At 39.1% G+C, this 8,691-nt stretch overlaps 1 pseudogene; it reads right to left on the reverse strand.

The window, feature by feature from the left end:
- Positions 1-2,425: 2,425 nt before the first annotated feature.
- LOC116561303 lies at positions 2,426-3,896 on the reverse strand (annotated as a pseudogene).
- Between the last annotated feature and the right edge of the window lie 4,795 nt (positions 3,897-8,691).

Here is an 8,691-nt window from a genome sequence, read left to right on the forward strand (position 1 = left end):
TCTGTAATCTGGTGTTTATCTTTTAATCAAGGATGACAAGTGAGAATATTTATTTAAATCACTTCAATGTTCATCTTGCAATCATTACTTGTAATATTCTCTAATGATACTTTGGTTTTAGAGAAATGAGAATCATACAGTGTACAACAATAAGAATGATACTATAAAGCAAAAAGCACATAAGGCAGTTCTTGTAACCATTGTTCTCACAATCTCTTTCTCTCTGTGTATTTATACCTGTCTGAAGTTTTGCTGCTTGTTCCAAATTTTTCAGTCCATTTTGGATTCTGTAGCCTAAATTAAGAAGGAATATATTCTATTGGGTTTAGCAAATTGCCACTGTTTAACAGATAGGAACTATTGTACTAAGGTGTTTTACCAATGGAATATCACTGGGTCAAACCAAGCCCAATTAATGGCAATCCTAGTCTGCCTGTCTGAACAGAATGCTATGGCCATAGCAACCAGAAAGGCCTACCAGACATCACAGATATTGATCACTGTATTTAGTGTGGCCATTTACAGCTGAACAAAAGAACAAATCACCCTGATGAGGAATAGCAGATATTTATTTCCACACACCTAAGTGAGTTCAGGTCTAAGTAGAGTCCTCTAGCCTTTGGTATATTCCATTTTTTTTTCTAAATACTGAATATCCTAGAGAACACTAGAAAACCGATGTCTTACTCCAATCAATTATAAAGAGCACATACCATGTATAAATCTTAGATCTTGTAAATTGTGATTTGAAAGCCAAACAATTGTTGCTCCCTTAAGATTTTCAACAACTTCCAAAGATGAACATTTTCTCCAGAATCAGGCTATTTTCCACTACTCTACCAAAAAGAGCACATTGATGGGCAGAACCGCCAATTTATGAGAGAAAAGACTTTGTATAACAGTGTTGTCTATGATTCTGCCTTTTCCTTTAGGCCTTCTTCTGATGCTGGAAGATTAATTTGCCTTCAGAGCAACTGACAAGCATTCATTTACCGAATAATGATTTTCTAAATTCATAATTTATCTTGTTATATGATGTCACTAATTAAGTAAAGCTATAATTTACAAGGTTGAAAATTCTTTTCAGCTAGTCACTGTCAATGGTTTGATGTAACTGAATGGTAAATGAGTATTTCCCTACACAGTACATCCTAGAGTTTAGAGACTCGACAAAAAAGAAAGCCAGGGTTCCTCATGTCCTTTTCATCATAATATAAGCTGCATTATAAAGGACTTATCTACAAATATGAGGCCACAAGGAATATTAAGGAAAATATAAATGTGACCCCTCTGGGTACTTGGAGAGAGCACATAAACGTTTTGAAATATGCTCTAGGAAGGCAAGGTATGTAAGAACAAAAATAATAAAACAAAGAATGTTGTGAAAAGCCAGTTCAGAAAAGAAATTGGAGTGGTATTTTATCTAAAAGAGTTTTAATATGTCCACAGCACATGATTCATCATATTCATAGTGTGTCTTTTAAAACCAGAGAGAAAATGCAGTGTGCTAGGGAATCTAATAAACAATGTTATAAAAGTAAATCTCAACCCGGACTAAATATGGTCTTTGCATAGTGAAAATGTTCTCAGTTTTAGAACGTTTTTTTTTTTAATGTACTAGTTTTCTGAGAATAAAATCAGAAGATGCCACCTCCAAAGAGTATACATTGAGCTTACGTTCCAGTCATCATAGGAAGAAAAAAATTATACTAGCACTGATGCTGGCTTTCTGATAAAACAATAAGGCAATACTAAAAGATGTTTGATAGCATCTTAAAGACCAAGTGAAAGAGTATTATTGATAAACTAACACTTACTTTGTTTACATATACCAATGCCTATTTAAGCGGGAAAAGTCACTATGTGTTTTCTCCAAACTGCTGGAAAACATGTTATTTTTTGAGCTGCTATGTTAAGATTTGTGTCTGTGGACATTTCCTCAAATAAGCTCCAAATCTATGACATTTATCTAAGTACACAGGCCAGGAAAAATGGGAATACTGTCAAATTAATTTGATTTGTTAGGACCAGATTCCTTATATTTTTGGTGGCATTATTCTGTGAAATGGCTGGCAATTTTTTAATCAGTCCTGTTTGATGGGACCTTAATACGCTGCCAAGTGTACTTGAGCTTCATGTTACTATTTCTTGCTCTCTTATAACCATGGCCATTTTCTTTCTTTCTTTTAAACACTCCAATGCTGATTTATTTTCAAAAAGCGCTGTGTTATCCTATAGCTTGCCTGTTTTTTTGTATAACTGTATAACCTTTGAAAGTTACATAAGTTGTAACGATCTAATACTATTAACAGACACCCAGAAAACACTTTCCCTCCCTCCCAACCATCATCCAGGGATGAATAAAAGTTCTGAAAATAGGCCAGTTCAATATGGCCTCTACGCTGATAGTAACAACAAATGAAAAGAGAAGAGAACAGAAATCAACTAAGAGGTGTTGCCAGTGTCTCTCAGGAGTGGGGTCGTGGCTGTTGCCTGGGATCATGAAAGGCAGAGCCTGCAGCATGCAGTATGGCAGCCAGCAGACCTTGCAGCCACATCTTCCTCACCCCGGCATACCCACATCCCAACTTAGGTGTCATGGAAATCCTTCAGCAGGCTTCTCCTCCGCTGCTCTGCTGTATGCATCTGGTTCTCCATGTCCTCTCTGTCATAGCTGTCCACACGCTCCACTTTCCATGAGAGGTTTTTGATCTCAGCCTCCAGCTAAGCCTGCTGGTATTCACACGGCTTCTTCCTGGATCCAGACTCTATGTAACAGGCATGTGGGTAGGTGTATTGCAGGGTGTATCGATACTTGGTCAAGAGCTTGGCAGCATTTTGTAGGTACTGTTGGTTGATCCATGTCTCCAGGTTGTTCATGACCCTCTCCTGAATCTTCTCGTGAATCGCTGGTATGTCTCTGCCTCTAGCTGCAAGCTTTTGTTGTGGTTTTTCCACCTCTCAAAGCAGAATAAGTACTTCTTGAGGGTTTCCCTTGTCTGGGGAAGGGCTTCCCTTGTTGGCTCTCTGGTTCACAATGTCAGGATTCTCCTTGTAATGACTGCACTCATAATATTCACTGCCATAAGTCTTCCAATCTCTAGACATATCCAAATATGTATTTACATTTGGAGCATTGCACGTGATTGCAGCCTCTGCTCTTCTCAATGCAGACATTGCACTTGGGGCCATCTTTAGTGTGAGCACTAATGCAATTGGCTGTTCCAGAGTCGTCTGCACACTTTGTGAGCCATTTCCGGATTGTGGTGCAGTCTGTGGGTGTTTGATACATCTGATGACACTTGAAACAGAAGACCTCCTTGCACCAACTGCACTGTACTCAGAGAGCTCTAGGCTCCTGTACCCAAATAACCATGTGGCGGTCTGCACCAGGGCACAGCTGGAGCTGGTAATGACTCTCCACATGGTCCCTGAAGAGGTAGCATCTGTATTTCTATTTCAATTCTTCATTAGGAAGCAATGGAAACACAAAGTCCTCTGGTGTATGGAATGGACAGTCCTGAGTCATACAAGAGACTCCCTCGCCCACGCTGTCCTTGACGAGAACTAAGCAGTGCTGTTCCCAGCAGCTGCGGCAAAACTGATGCTAAAAGGCCAGAGAGAGTAGGTTTCCTTTTTACACAAACTGCATACACGCTGCACAGTGGTGAGGAGGATGGGATGTGGGAACATGTTTTGAGGAATTAGGCTGAACTCAAGCCTCAACAAGCAGTTGAGCAGAATTGGACTTGTATCTGTCCAATATCTCTGAAACTTGCCAGTGGAAATTAACTACTATAAGTTTAGTGACTGAATGAAATACCTTTAGGACAGAGGCTAAGCTGGTCATGTGCTCATTTGAGGGCACCTTCACATTCCTTGTAGGTCAAGCAAGTGAACTGGTTCTCCTCCAGATTAGAGGCATCAGCCCCCTACTGTCCCACATTGCTGGCTACTGCCATATAATAGTCCTCTATGTCCCCAGGGTCTTCATCCTCTTCTTTACAATTTGGATCATAGCTTTCTTTATTGCTGTCAGACCACTGGCTATTCATGTCCACGAACATCTTAGCATCCAGTTAAGTTGCAGATCAGGAAAGCAGTTGCTTTCCCCCCCAGTCCCCCCAAAACTACCACTTTCTCAAATGCATTAGTATTTTTGTCTTCTGTAATTCTTGGCGATCTCCCAGGCAGATATCATCCAAATGTTCTATGTAATATGATTTACACTGGGAGCTGAGGCCCCATGGTCACTGAGCCCAGGCAAGCCAGACCATGTCAGGTCAGGCCAGAAGGATGGGATTCGGGAGCAGCAGCCAGCCACGGCCACTTTCAATGTTGAGAACTATGTCACACATAAACATGTGAAAACATGTATTTACCTTTTATACTCCCTAATTAGCATTTGGAAAGCAAAATTTTCCCAAACATATATTATACTAATAAATTGCACAAGCTGCACATATCACCAATACTCTGAGATTCTGTTTTTGCCAATAAGTTTTAACTTCACAGTTGAAATTCACTGCTAGAAGCTATGTACAGTGTGAAAGCTCCATTTAACTAAGATCATTTATGCATATCATTTCTAGATTCTTGGGCATTTTTAAAGTCAAATTATATAGCACTCATCAATCAATTAACCACTAATTGCTTCTGGATGCATACACTGTGATAAGTTCTATGTAGAAAAGAAAACAATATAGGGAAGTGAATCATCCACTAAATCTGGTGAGGAAAATATGCCTAGATAATTATAGTATAACCTAATACATCTTACAACAGAAGTAGATACAAAGTATTTTAAAGTTCAAAGTTGGGAGCTTTTAACCTGCTGAAGTGTAAGTAGAGATTCTTGGGAAAGCTTTACAAAAAAAAGATGACATTTTAGCTGAGTTAAAAAGAGTAATTGTAGTTTATTAGACAGCAAAGAGGTGAGGAAGAAGAAATTCTGGGCAGAAAGAATAGCCTATGGAACAGCAAAAAGGCACAGAGGATAAATGTATAGCTGTGGAGGAGAAAGATGTGAGTTTTATTCTAGCCTTTTCTGCTTATTCTTTTTGCCATATTGAGCACCTTATATAGCCTCTCAAATGCCCTATTTTTTCCTTTGAAAATGGGGATAATGATTATTCCTCCTTCTTAAAGTTGAGCAAAGATTAAATGAGATAAAAATGTAAAATATTTGATACATTCTCTCTTATAATTCTAGTGTGCAAACATGCTCCTTTCATTTCTCTTGGAGGTAGTAAAGCAAGTAACATAAATGGAAAAACTACAGGAGAGTTCAGTATAGCATGGGTCGCGTGAGAAATGAGTGTAAGAACGATAACACGCATTTGGATGTTTATGATAATGGATAGAAATGCCAATGAAAGACTTCAAGCAGAGGAGAGAGGTGATCAGATTTTTGTTCTAGCTATCTAATGTTGCTGGCAGTGTGAAAAAAGAACAAATGAGGCTGGTAAGTAGGGGTAAAGACACTATTGAAATAATGAGGAAAACGAACAAAGGAGGTACACATCACGGTAGAGTGTGGCAGAACCTTCACGGAACTTAATGAATTATTGCCCAGGGAGAGAGAAAAGAGGAGCAGGAAGAAGTTAGGAAGAATTAGTCTGGAAGAACTTCCAAATGTCAGGGTCTCACAAGTCAGTGAAATAAGGTCAGAGAATACTAAGAAAAAAAATACAATAAACTGCAGACTGTTATGTTGTTCTAACTACCGGAGCTATAGGACGGAGAGCTGAAAGTGGTTTGTGAAAACTAGAAGCAAAGGCGTGACCTCGCAGGAGAAGATGGTCCTGAGTTGAGCTTTACATATAAATAAGGTGTGCACTGGGGGCTAGAGAAACACAGTCATCAGATGAATTTACAACATGCATGCACTAAGCTGGATCAACAAAAGTTTGTAATACCATATGTCATCGGGTGTATTATGTGTTTGTTTATATATTTATTTGCATGATTTATGTGTTTGTTTATATGTTTATTTATGTTGCACCAGATTTCATAGAACAGAGGTCCCCAACCCTCAAGCGGGAGCGGGTATCATGGCCTGTTAAGAAACTGGCCACAGGCTCACGCCTGTAATTCTACCACTTTAGGAGGCCAAGGCAGGTAGATCACAGGTCAAGAGATTGAGACTGACCTGGCCAACATGGTGAAACCTCGACTCTACTAAAAATACAAAAATTAGGTGGGTGTGGTGGCTCATGCCTGTAATCCCAGCTGCTTGGGAGGCTGAGGCTGGAGAATCGCTTGATCCTGGTAGGCGGAGGTTGCAGTTAGCCGAGACTGTGCCACTGCACTCCAGCCTGGCGACAGAGCAAGACTCCACATCAAAATAAAGAAATAAAAATAAATGAATAAAATAAATAAATAAATCAACAACCAAGCTGGCTGCACAGCCTGAGACTAGATGAGGAGCCAGTGAGCCAGCATTACAGCCTGAGCTCTGCCTCCTGTCAGATCAGGGATGGCATTTGATTACCAGAGGATCTCAAACCCTATTGTGACCTGCACATGTAAGGGATCTAGGTTGTGTGCTCCTTACTAGAATCTAACTATTTAATGCCTGATGATCTGAGGTGGGACAGTTTCATCCTGAAACCATCCCCCAGCCCCAGTCCATGGAAAAATTGCCTTCCATGAAACTGGTCCATGGTGCCAAAAGAGTTAGGGACAACTGCCATAGAGGACTGAAGACAGCTAGTGGCTTCTGTATACCCAATCGTTGGAAAGAGTGAAGATTAACCTAAAATATTCAGAGGAAAGGATGTATTATAATACAGATTCAAATAATACAGCACAACGTATAAAATTTGCCAAAACTTGGAAAATTACTTGTATTGTGCAGGTCATTTTGAGCAAAGACATTTGGCACCTGGGAGGTAACAAAGCATGGCTTTAAACAGATAGGTCTGGGAATAATAATTTTATTTTGTTAATGAATTCTATCATATTCAAATTAGAGTGATCTATTATTTTAAACAGAATCACCTATAGACATTTTTTCAAGTGTTTTATGTAGCATGACAGTGGTCATTGAATCACTTTTAACAAGAAGTCCTTTTTACTGTTTTTGCTAGTCTTTCAGGTAAAATCTAATTATGTTTTTACTAATAAGCATCCTATATGGAATGTAGTACTTAAAAGTTAAACATTGGCTGGGCGTGGGAGCTCATGCCTGTAATACCAGCATTTTGGGAGGCCGAGGTGGGAGGATTACCTGAGGCTAGGGGTTTTAGACCAGCCTGACCAAACGTGGTGAAACCCTGTCTTTGTTAGAAATACAAAAACTAGCCAGTCATGGTGGCAGGTGCCCATAATGCCAGCTACTTGGGAGGCTGAGGCAGAGAATGGCTTGAACATGGGAGGGGAGGTTGCAGTGAGCTGCGATGGTGACATTGCACTCTAGCTTGGGCGACAGAGCAAGATTCAGTCTCAAAAAAAAAAAAAAGTTAAATGTTGACTGATGAAGTAAACGTATAATTCAGTCAGCAGCAATAAAACCAATATGGATTTAGTCTACATCATGAAAATTAGAATAATGAGAAGTTCAAATATAATATGATCAATGGTGAAGCAACTAGAGATATTGCACCCAGGCAGAAAAGATTTATAAGGGGACATGGTAGTTGTACTCACATATTTAAAATGACTTCATCAGAAAGTGGAATTAAATGCTTTATATGACCCCGAAGAATAAAATAAGCTTGTGCTTGAAAGTTATATATTGGTTTGTTTCAGTAAAATAAGTATAAGAACTTTAAAAAATATACATGAATGAAATGATTTTCATCATGACATATTCATGTCTATATTTCTGAAAGCTCAAAAAAAAGTTGAATGATCGCTTTTTGGGGTTTTGTAGAGATGACATATTCCAACTTGTTTCAAGGGGCTCCGTCACTCACCAGGAAACACCTGACATGTTACATCCCTTTGGAGCTTCTTATTCATTGTAAAGCTGCAATAATATTACATATCCTGCAGGGGCGTTGTGAAGAATATAAATGTTTGACAAATCAGAAGATGACTAACACATAAAGGTTACTTAACAAACGCTAGTTGAACATGAATATGAAAAATTCAACTGGGTTTATGACAAGGACTGCAGTTAAAAGATAGCTCAAAGAATAAAGCTGTCAGGTTTAAAAATACCTATTAAAACACTGGCATATAGAGAAATCCATACAGGCCTTCTTTTATGAAAATCCTTTATGTCTTTCATGAAGCTTTATAGTTACCAGGAGACGCCAGTCTTTCCCCACCATCTCAGAAACTGGAGCAGAAAGATTATACTATCAGTAAACATTAAGTTCGCCTGCATATAGCAACAAAAATACAATAAATTAATTAAATAACATAGTAGCTTATTTCTCTTTGAGATAAGAAGAAACTGAAAAGACAGGCCAGTTCTGGTGTGGCAGCTCCATACTCTTCAGGGTCCCAGGTTCCTTCCCCCTTGCTGCTCTAACCATCTTTATTGTCCTGCCCCATACTGGAAGGTAAGTGCTCATTTTCCAGTCATAATTTTACACATTTTGGTCAGTGGGAAGAAAAAGAAGGAGGTCCAAGAAGCAGATACAGTCTCCCATTGCTTAACCGTAGAGATGAGTCCTGAGAAGGGCATCTTTAAGTGATTTGGGCATTGTACAAACATCATAGAGTGTACTTACACAAACC

The sequence above is a fragment of the Sapajus apella genome, unplaced genomic scaffold (genome assembly GCF_009761245.1).
Source record: "Sapajus apella isolate SASKATOON/1434 unplaced genomic scaffold, GSC_monkey_1.0 scaffold29, whole genome shotgun sequence".
Classification (NCBI taxonomy): domain Eukaryota; kingdom Metazoa; phylum Chordata; class Mammalia; order Primates; family Cebidae; genus Sapajus; species Sapajus apella.